Below are 12,132 nucleotides of genomic sequence, written 5' to 3'. Positions count from 1 at the left end.
CATGCAAAAATCAAATCCTCCCAATTCAAAGTCACAATTTAAAAATGTTTCTAATGAATCAATTCAAATTCTAACTGCTACAAATTTAAACAGTCAAAAGAACAGTTGTCTAAACTGTGTCCAGGACATACTAACATGAGTTCACAATGCTCTGGTTAAGATTATACAAATACTTCTGTTATAAATTCCTATTACTAGGGTGTCATTATCACTGATTAAAAATTCTCTCTGGTCTGAAACTTGACATACAATATCTCAAAGCAGTAGGAAATATTTTTGGACAATATCTATTCCGAGGATTTTTAAGTTTATATGTAAGGAAAAGAGTAATTAGGGCTTTTAAATATGCTTTTTATGCTCTTAATTTAAAAAAAAGTTTGTGTTTTTAAATAGAAATAGTAGTCCCCAGTCTGGACTAGTCACTTTACCTTAAAAAAAATCGATACCTATGGAGTTTTAAAATGGGTGAAGTCACATTATAGTGACATAATGAGGTTTGAGTCCATACAAAGCACCAGCTCGAGGCCACGAATGCACATACATGAGCACTGCAGAATCTAAAAATACTCCTAAATTCCAATCTTGAGTAATAAAGAGTGGACAGATTCCTTTTATCCAGTATAGGTCCTTTAGCTGCTTCCCCTAAACTACTGACACTGACTCAGTCTTTTCCAGATTAAATCTCACTCAGGCACCAAATCAGCCATTTTGCATTTAATAAATCACAACAACAGATTTATAATACTGAAAGCAGTTTATCAGATTTTTATGAACATTTCATCTAGTTGCAAATAGATTATACTAAAACATACAGACTGAAATCAGGGAATAATTTTAATGTGCCCCTGAACCAGATGTTTTCCTCTATAGTAATCCCAAATGAACATACTATAGCTAAATGAACATTGCTGGGGTGATTTAAAAAAAAAAAAAAACAGAAAAAAAAAAAAGAGGGGGAGTTGTTTATTTTCTCTCCTCTCTTTACAAATACATTTCCCATTTTTCAGAATGTTCTGCCTATCTCAGACACATGCCTTCCTCACTACGCTGACTCAAGATCAAAGCTTCAATGATAGAAATACAATGAATTGTTCCTATTACTTAACAACCTCCCCTTTCTTGTCCTTTAGATCATGAGTTAAAAAATTTACTAGACACTAAAAATACTACCTGGAGGTCAAACCCTACTAAGACTGAGCAGACCAAAAATGCAGAGGGTGAAAGGTTCACACGCACTCAGTGGAGCTCCAGGGACACTGCCAGGTGAGAAGATGAGCCCCCTGTCCTCTTCTTACTCAGGAGAGGGATAACAAAGTTTTGTCCCCAGCTTGGAGTCTCCATTTTGTATCAGGCTTCACTTAGTATATCTGATATATTTGAAGCCGAATAATCCACACTGCTGTAAGAGAAAAGGTATGCAGTGTTGTAGCCATGTTGGTCCCAGGATATTAGAAAGACAAGATGGGTGAGGTAGTATCTTTTACTGGACCAACTTCTGCTGGTGAGAGAGACAAGCTTTTGACCTTACACAGAGCCCTTCTTCAGATAAGAGAGCGCGCGCTTCTCTTCCCCCCCCTCCAGAATCTGCCTGATGGTGGAGTTGGCAGGCCTTCATTACTCTACATGTTGTCTTCCTCCTGATTGGTGTGGCAACAGAGAGGAGGTGGGAGTGGAGGCAAAGAAGGCTCTATTATTCTATTAATCACCCTGCCTTTGTTTATTGTTACTTCTTCCCCTGCTTCCTCTAATAGCTTTGCCAAGTGCAGCAGCTTGAAACGTGCCTGATTCCTGACCATTTCACTGTTGCCTGCAGATTTGGAATAGAAATACTGAAATTGACTCGTGTTTTGAAGCTTGGCAAATCTAGGAACAGTACAAGCACTTAGGCTGTCTTCTCTACAGACTCCGGAGAGTATTGTTATACATTTTGTTAACATTGGAAACGTGTCTTCATAACCATAAAAGGTCTAGAAACATTTTTTGGGGAACGGAAAACTTGGAAAGAACCCATCTGAAACAGGATTAGACAGGGAATTACAAATATACTTTAGGGAACAATCTATATAAATTTCACCTACATAATAGTAGAACTGTACACACATACGGCTAAGTTCATCCAGTGGTCTCAAACCACTATCCAATGACATTAGCTCCATTTTGAAAATGGAGGCACATATGTTAAATGGTTTGCTCATGGTCCCACAGCAAACTGTTTGCAAAGTAAGAAATAGAATTCTTACATCTCAATTTCTAGTTGCTCTAACCATTATGTCCCAATAGTTCTTTTCCATTTCTAATGTATATAATTAGGAAAATTGAAGTGATCCTTTCCAGTTCTCCGAGGAAACAAAACTTGCTTTGCCCACTCAAATTTCTGCCGGTAAGTATTTTGCTTAGGATGCAATGGTACCAAGTGTTACAGCAGCACACCAATAGCCTGAAGTTACTGAGGGAGTGGGTAACCTTCCTCAACTGATGAAAACAAGAGAAGGTAGAAAGAATTCTGTGTGTCTAGACACAAAATTACTAAAATTGACAGTTATGACCTTTTCCAAGCCAGCTAAATTGGTGGTGGTGGCTTACAATTGTTTGTGCATGTTTGGAGCTTTATTACAATACAATAACTTGACAAATTATCCAATCTTCAAAATTATGTCTGTTTCTGTCAATTTGTGCATGAATGGGAAGTCTTGAGGTAATTAAGCTATACTCAGTTATTTGTTTTATTTTATTTTTACTAGGGATTTTTTTTTTAAATAATTCTGTTCCCAAAGTATTCTTACTTCAGCCTTTTAGCATTAACATACAATTTTTTAGCTGACTGGCTTTACAGTATTCACATATGATATGTAGGCCAAATCTGAATAAAACCCCCAAATGTATTAGTTATCTCAATTTAAATTTATTTTAACTTTATTGATAATTTTTCACCAGGGAGACGTGAATCTTATGGTTAAAATACACTTGAAACCAATTAGGAACCATAGGACTGCATTCTAGCATAAAGAACAAAAGCAGTTGACAGTTCTAAGATTAAGCCACAATCATTTGGTTTAAAACAGAAATATTTTTACCTTACTTTTTTTTTTTTAAGATATAAACAACCTTTTAAAAAAATAATATGGGAAATAATATGGGAATATGGGAAAAGTAATATGGGAAATGACACAATGCTTCTTAAAACACAGTGATACCCAGGGACCCTCACTCTCCCTTTAATGATCCACTGCTCTCATTCAGCTGTCTTTCTTTTTTCAAATCTTTACATATGTGACAGCTTTCAAAAGTAGACCATAGACCATCTGGCATTTTCAGAGGTGTAACTTGTGCAAATTCAGCTCTACTGGGAACACAATGCTATCTTCTGCCTGCGTTATAAAAGATACAATAGAATGTAGAACTTATGAGTTGTTTTGAATTATTCATTTTTTGCCTGTATATTCAAGAAATTTTACAAACTCTGCATTTTGTACTACATAATCACATGCGTTAAAGGTACAAAGAAACTTTTTGACACCTCTTTTCTACAGAAAGATGGCATTTTGTTTGATATGTGAACATTCAGCGTCTGTTATATCATTCTAAACAGGTCGCGTGCTGCTACAAAAGACCTCATTTTACACTCTATGTATGAGCAAAAATTTTATTCTTGATATTCAGTAACTAATGCAACACACATCAAAATTTCAAATAGCAGGTGTATGAACATTCAGTATCTTAAAACCAGAATGGCACTGGTCACCTACTATATGTTAAAGACATTTAAAACAAAAAAAAACCCCACCTTTCCTTGCACAATGAATATCCACAATGAATAGTTTCAAATGTCCTAAGAAATACTATGCTTTTTAGGTTAAAATGTTTTCAGTGTGTAGCAAAACCAGTAAATTTAGAGCAATATTTTATACAGTGCTAACACTAGTGAATTTTCAATAAGAATGATAAATATTGGATTAATGATTCAATAGAGTGAATCTCTTGATAGAAAACTAGCAGATAATGTAGCTAGCAATAACTATACATGAATCTGCTGCCTGTGGAAATGCAATAAAAAGGCAATATATTGCTATAACATATAATCTATTAGCGTGTTTCACTGCTGCCCTGTCATGAGTCTCTTTACAAAGTGGGCCTTAATACAGTAACTGCTGTTATTTAACCAACTTTATATAATAAAGTAATTGTAAGGTGAGTAAATGGTAACAAAGTATTTAGAAAACTACAATACATTTACTATGCTTTTGATAATTTTAATTATGTGCATTCTCATTCAGATTTTGAATGCAAGCCAGATGTCTCGGTCAAAAAAAAAAAAGGCTTACTTGAATATACATATAAACACATACCCCATACACATAAAAGAATATGACTTTTGTAATGATTTGGAAAAAGATTTAGAAAACTACAATACACATTTATTGTATCTGTGACTAAACCTTTATTCATCTAAAGAGAAAATATATGCAAACATGGGGAAATTCCCTTTTTAGCATAAAAAGATCTGTGTAAAGACATTTGAGATTTTACACAAAAACTTAATATAGATGTAGAGTACACAAAATTTGTCAGAGCTGAAGGGAGTCAAATGACTACAACATCAGGAGGAAGAAAACCTGAGACAGCTGATTACATTTCAAAGCAACTCCAAGGCTGGAAACACAATGTGGAGTTTACCAAGCAGCCCATCTAAGGAAAAGTGTCCTCCAGTTTATTACCCGAATCATTGGATTATTATCCGGAAAGAAGATCCAACACTGTGTGGTGGTTCAGGACATGGCATCACAATACTCATTTGGAGCAACATTTTTGAAATAATGTAAAAAAATGTAACGGATACACTAAGAGATATGATTTCTGCAATTTATTTTTTAATAAAGAAAAAATGATGTCTTCTGGAGGGTACTGAGAAAATATGAAGGACTATTGCAATTTAAAAGTGTTCTTGTCACTTGTTTTTCTCCCAACGACTTTAAATACAGCAAATGGAGTGATCATCTATTAGGAGATAGGAAGGTCCTGCTTTGGTCTACTAACATCAAAGGACTGGCTCTCCACCGCTTTGTATGGTAACTGTTTACACCTGCTCTGCACAAGCTGAAATTATGCAACAAACGGCAAAGCAGTGAAAAGTCAGACCTCTAGTTTCTAGCCTGCTCATCTTCATGACACAAACCTTGTCTTGAAAAAACAAAAACAAAAAACACATTACAACTAACCATGGGTTATTTAAAAAAATAAAAATAAAAAAATCCCAGAACTGTATTGGTCTCTATTTAATGGAAAACTAAGATGACTGTACAATTGCTTCTAAGAAAATCCTGATGTAAAAGGCAACATTTCAAAATGACTGTTGCACAAAAGCTTATATTTTAAAAATTACAAATTGAGTGTGTTCATGCCTTCCATAAGCATAACATTTTATTAAAGCTTGTAGGACTCAAAGACCTCAGTAGTTTCCCCTCCTTCTTCCCCCCTCCCTTTCAAACTAAAATCCTGACTAGCCTCTACATGAATCTTCAAACTACATCAATAGGTAGCTCTGCATAGCTATCTAGAATATTAACATTCAGATTACAAGATGTACCCTTTGAGTCAACCTGTGAAGTGGCTTTTGTCAGCAATTATTTTTGAATATTTTCTAGGAAATAAATAGCATATACTGCACCTTCTGTATCAAAGAAAGCATACATTAACTAAATAACAAGGTACCATCAAGGTACAATCTATCTTTTAAAATCAATTTTTCACACTGAATTTTTTATACCATGCTGACTTTAGAAGGAAAACAAAGTACCAACTAACAGCATCAACCTTTTTTTTTTTTAGAAACGTCTTCATGTTTTACAAGAAGCATCTTCAAAATGAATACAATATATTACTATGAAACAGGATTTCTTTGTAAAGAAAATACTTTAGTGAAATTGCTGGTAGAAGTTTTACAAGACCCACACTGAGAACAGTTTGTTAGAATGTGTCAGAAAACACATCCACAGAACACCAAACATAACAGGAGTGGAAAAATAAATTTTATAACATCAGTTTTCAACCTAGGGAGAGGGAGACAAGCCTTTGGCAATTGTGTGCAAGTTTGAGAGGTGAAAAGGTGTCACAAACCTGTTCCCATCAGGCTGAATTAAAGTTTAAAAATAGTTTAAAAATCAAATTCTATTTACATTAAAATACATTTTTCTTTTTAAAAATAAACCCACTTACAATTAAATCTGAAATTGATAACCTATGTTAAGACCTAAGCTTATTATAATCTATTAAAATAATTTACATTCAATATAAAAAACAGTATCAAGCAGTACAAGTACTCGCTGTTGAAATTTTAAAGAAAGTCAAACCACTGAACTGGTGGAAGTCACTGGCTAACCACCCGGAATCAGAGTCTGTTGAAGTGCTAAACCAGCTTTTGATAGAAGTATTCTCTTTTGTAGGTGCAGGGAGAACATTAACTGCAGTTCAGTTCATTCAGCTAGTTCAGTTCAATGACTAGCTCATTCGAAGTTGAGAAACCAAAAGAGTTGGGGGGGAGAAATGGGGAGGGGGCAGGAAAAGCTTTTTTTCCTCTTCCAATCTATGAATAAAAACTAGGTGTGAGGATGAGATCTACTAGTTCTAAAGTCTTAATGGACATGGTGACCATTCGATTCACTAACTACAGATAATGCTTCCTTTGTTTAATAAATCAGTTGTATATACTAAACATGTTTTAATAAAAACTTGATTTTTTTCCTTATATATCTAGCACATTTAAGGGAGTTTAATTTAGCTAATAAAAACAAATTTAAAATACTGTTTTGTGCATTTTAATTAAATTCCAATTTCGATCCAAATGCAGTCTGACCCAAATCATGAGTAAAAAACAAAAAAAAAATCTAGTAAATAAGAAATGTGCTAGTCACGATTTTCTAATATAACATAAAAATTAAGAATCTGACTAAATGTGTGTTAAGATATCTAATTGTTTAAATAAATGTGTATAGTACAGGGTATCCTCCTGGTTAGCAAAAACTAATACCAAGTTATACCAATCATTATCTTTCTTAAGAGCTATAACTAAAAAGTGCAAATGTAAAACAAGACTAAAATGACAATTTAAATCCAGTTTCCTGGTTGCTGATTTAAATCATTGATTTAAATCAATCCACCCTGGTTCCCATCCCATCTCCAACCTTTCGCAGAACTTAATTTCATCCATCACTTGCAACCAGTTCTTCAGATGCCAAAGGTTCTCAAATATGCGTATGCATGCCTATAGTACTTCCTCTGGAAGTACTGCAGGATCCTGCACCTCCTTTGAAGGGCAGCAGGAACTTGTTCAAAAGATTCTTTGATATATCCATAACATTGATGGAAAAGGTTGAGAACTACAAGTTCATACAGTTGACCAGCATTCCCACTGAAATAATGTTAACTATTCCATTTATGAATCCTCTTTCTTCAAGTGGAGTTTCAAATGTTGAAGGAGTCGCCATCTAAGAAATGCCTATTCAATTTTTTAATTAAAAATAGCAAGTTATGAACTTTTGCTGAATTATTCTGTTTAATATTTTTTTAAATTGTCCATGTCTTAATATTCTAACATTAGGATATTTTCCTCCCTTTCATTACCTTCAACTGGCCAAGAGGTTTCTCGTTCCTTCTCAAATGCTAATTATGCCACCCTCATCCACATTTGTGTGATGTTTAGGCTAAACCACTATGCTGCTACCTGGGATTAAAGGCAACTTGAATGCTCTCAACAGAGCACAAAGTAGCTAGCAACCTCCAGGGCAGGGAGGACCTTTGAAGACATAGTGCATCTCTGGTTTACACACAGCAGCAATTGTCAATCCATTTATAGCAACCCCCAACCCTCCCCCCCCGTAAAAAAAAAAAAAAAGGTTGCTACAAGGCCCTAAATGGCCAGGCCTCAAGTTACTTACAGTAAGAAACTGGCTTTCCCTCTCTGAGCCACAATACAATAGTTTGTCAGGAAAACCAGACAAAGCCAGAACAGTCAAGGTAGAAATGTGCTCACTTCTGAAATTTGCTCTGATCCCCCTCCCGCCCTCCAAACGCCTCGATCCCAGGGCAGGGCCACCTCTTGTACCTCAAGTCCCTCATCCCCGGCCCCACCCCAGAGCCTGCATCCCCAGCCAGAGCTCTCACACCCCTCCCCTGTACCCGAACCTCCTGCCCCAGCTCTAATCCCCCTCCTGCCCTCCAAACCCCTCGGTCCCAGCCTGGAGCCCCCTCCTGCACCCCAAACCCCCAGCCCAACCCCAGAGCCCAAGCCCAGCCCAGTCCCTCATCCCCAGCCCAACCCCAGAGCCCTCACTCCCCAGCACCCCAACCTGGAACCCCTCCTGCACCCTGAACTCCTCATTTTTGGCCCCACCCCAGAGCCCGCACCCCCAGCCGGAGCCCTCACCCCCTCCCGTACCCCCACCCCCAATTTCGTTAGCATTCATGGCCTGCCATACAATTTCCATACCCCGATGTGGCCCTCAGGCCAAAAAGTTTACCCATCCCTGGGCTTGAGGATACATGTATGATAGACCAAAATAATGCACCAATCAGAGGTCACAGAAATTAAGCTCTTCTGTGAGTTTCTGCACTACTGAAAATTCTCTAAGTTAGGGGTTCTCAACCTTTTTCTTTCTGAGGCCCCCACAACAGGCTATAAAAACTCCATGGCCCACCTGTGCCACAACAACTGGTTTTCTGCATATAAAACCCAGGCCTGGCATTAGGAGGTAGCAAGCAGGGCAACGGCCCGGGGCTCCATGCCACAGGGCCCCCCCTTGAAGCTAAGTGATGGGATGGGATCTGAGTTACTTCAGAGAAATCTTTCCTGGGTGTCTGGCTGGTGAGTTACAGGAGTGGTGGGTGAGATTCTGTGGCCTGCGTTGTGCTGGAGGTCAGACTAGACCAGGGGTCGGCAACGTTTTTGGCCCACAGTCCACATCGGGGTGTGAAACTGTATGGAGGACCCGCTGCCCGTGTAGCGGTGTGGATGTGGGGGAGGGGGGACAGCAGGGGAGGGGAAGGGGGACAGCCTCCCCGACGGGGAGCTCAGGGGCCAGGCAGGAGGGTCCCGTGGGCTGGATGTGGCCTGCGGGCCGTAGTTTGCCCACCTCTGGACTAGATGATCATAATGGTTCCTTCTGACCTTAAAGTCTATGATTCTATGAAAAAACACCACAGTTGAAAAATTATTTGGAAAATTGCCATTTCTATCCTCTGCAAGGACAGACTGCGGAGATAGTAAAGGCAGCCTAATCCCATTCCACAGGGTTGTCAATATTCTCCCCACTCCTGCCATTCACCCCCTCCAGAAACGATCATCAGGCTTATTCACAGTGTGACTTGTATATTTAACTTTCATACGACTGGGGCTTCACAAATACACACATGCATGCACACTTTCAAAAAACCACCAACAAAGCAAAAATTCAGGAGCTTCTTTAAAATTTGTATCTCCCTTGATTTCTATGATTGCATTACCATTGCTACGCATACTAGACTTAGTCCCCTAAAGTTGTTTCTCATGTCAGTAGTGGACTTCAACAGAGTTACCCTTTGGGGGTGAATTTGGCCCATTGTTTCCAATTTTAGTTTTCCTCAGTTCTATAATGCTATGTATTAGCCAACACTTAATCATAGAATATCAGGGTTGGAAGGGACCTCAGGAGATCATCTAGTCCAACCCCCTGCTCAAAGCAGGACCAATCCCCAATTTTTGCCCCGGATTCCTAAATGGCTCCTTCAAGGATTGAACTCTCAACCCTGGGTTTAGCAGGCCAATGCTCAAACCACTGAGCTATCCCACCCCCCAAAACTGGTGCTCCAGATGAGGCTTGAACTCACAACTTCAGCATCACTCCATGCAGCACTGCTCTATAAGTAATGTGCGCTAACCCACTGCACCACTGGAGCCCATGTCTCAGACCTAACAATAAGATTCAGAAAGAGCTAAGTAGTGCAAAAATAGAAAGAGTAAAGGCAGAGAAAAGGAAATATCCTCCAAGAGAAGGGGAAATGGAAACAGAACATCAGTGCAAATTTTAAAAAAAGACTGGGGGGGGGGGGGGGGGGCTGGAGGCAAGGGAAGTAGATCCTCTGATCTGTGTTTCTGACACCTTTGCTGCACCGATTTTCTCCCTGCTTTTCTTTTTGTCTCTTATGTATCAGAGGACAGAGAAAGATGCAGCTAAAGCACAGCAGAAATGAAAATGAAACTAGAGGAAAGCAAAGGGGTCAGGAACCACAAGCAGCAGAAAGAGAGACTTCATATTTTTCATTATTCAAACAAGATACCTGAGTTGTGGAGAAGGCAAAATAATAGGAGAAAATAGTGGCAGCCACCTGACAATCCAGGAGAAGACAGTATCAGAAGAGAAAGCAGACAGAACCACTGGGATTTTCTGGGGTAAAAAGAAGCACAACAATTGTAAGAAGCCCCTCAAAAGCAAAACAAAAATCTGAGAGATGTAAAAAGCTATATGGAAATAGCTATATGATTTCCTAGAATTTTTAAATGCAATGGAAATAAGACAGATAAGTCAGCAGTCAGCTTAACGCTGCGAGAAACACAGATAATAAACAGGCATTACTTGGAACAGCGCGGTGATCTAATACCACCACAACGCTTCCCTCTTATGCAGGGCCAGAGTTTGACTCCAGATCATCGGGCTGGAAGTCAGCCACACTGTGTTCAAGTGGGGAGACATAAAATGGAGACCTGGGGCAGAGATAGGGAAAGGAGGAGAGGGGGATACAAGGTGCAATTCATGGTGCTTTAACATCCAGTCTTCCTCTTCTAGAGGACTAGATGCAATTTTAAGAGACGTGAGGGTGGGTAATGGGAGGGAGGAGGAGGAGGAGAACAGTGGACGGGGGAGGTGTCCTTGGGACTCCCAAGAAGAGGATTTCCTAAGGTGAAGAATCAAGGGATGGGGAGGTAGAGAAGCAGCATGTACTTGCACTTATTATGCTGACATATTGGGAGGAATTCTCCTCCACGACAGCCCCTGTACACTACTACAGTCCCTTCACCAGGGACATTCCCCAGCGCAAGTACTGTATAAGGGACCTGGATTGGCCCCCTCAAGCTCCATTGCAGCAGATATGCCTGGGGCCAGAACAGGCATAAGAGGGGATCTCCATAGCAAAGAGCACTATGGGGACTCCAGGACAGCTTTGGGTTTTGGAACTATGCACAGCAAGTTCAGGTAGGGATGTCATAATGCAGAGCAACTCCCTTGGCTGGGTTATGTCAAGGGCTGCACCAGCTCAGCATCAGAATGGTAAAAAGGTGGCTGTCCCTGCTGCCCTTGGGCTGCAGCTATTTGTGTGGTATGTTCTGGAGTTGCAGCACAGAATCTCGCCCAACATATTTACTTTATGTTCAAAAAGCACAAGTGTGTGGGGGAAGAAGAAAAAAAAAGACAGAATCTTGGAGCTGGTGTCCACACAATTTTTGTACTGACTTATATAGCTGTTTCAAAACTGATACAATTAAATGAGTGCAAAAAATGCATGTAGATAAACTCCTGTTTCTTGATACGTTTCAAATGCTTACAAATGTTATTTTTCAGCACTGAAAAACATACATGAAAAATAAATTATCTGCCATGTCTATGAGTATTCATTTACTGGACATTTAACTGCAGATACAACTTTGATTTGATCAATCTGATATTCAGCATATCTGAAAGTAGGTTTTCTTACTTCTGATTTTACTCTACTCTACCAGAGAAAATATAATGATTTAGAAAGAATTCTTATTTCATTGCACTATTACAGTGCTCATCCATCCTGGTAATCCTTTCATACATAAGATTCATTGCATGGAAATGATACACAAAAAACTAACTGTAAACTATTAGACAAAAACTGTTTTACTATCAGTTGTAAACTGCCCTATACAAGACTGTAGAAGGTGGGATGACTGATCAAGCCCTGTGAAGACTGAACTTCCTGTAAAAGTGACGCACTCAGTTTCCTGAGAGGAAGTAAAGCACAAGATGCTCGAAACCAGTGCCAAACAATCTGGGAAACAGCACTGGTATTTGAATCAAATAACTGGCGGCAAGGATACAGTACCGGTTAAGATGTCACATCAGTGACGAGCAGGGGCAG

At 39.0% G+C, this 12,132-nt stretch overlaps 1 protein-coding gene across 6 annotated transcripts in view; it reads right to left on the bottom strand.

The window, feature by feature from the left end:
- Window positions 1–12,132, bottom strand: part of MDFIC (MyoD family inhibitor domain containing) — a 100,781-nt gene that overhangs the window by 55,490 nt on the left and 33,159 nt on the right. The gene's annotated exons all lie outside the window — the stretch shown is intronic.

The sequence above is a fragment of the Chelonia mydas genome, chromosome 1 (genome assembly GCF_015237465.2).
Source record: "Chelonia mydas isolate rCheMyd1 chromosome 1, rCheMyd1.pri.v2, whole genome shotgun sequence".
In the NCBI taxonomy this organism is placed as follows: Eukaryota; Metazoa; Chordata; order Testudines; family Cheloniidae; genus Chelonia; species Chelonia mydas.
The sequence above is the reverse complement of the archived record's forward strand: the minus strand, read 5'-3'. Positions and strand labels throughout refer to the sequence as shown.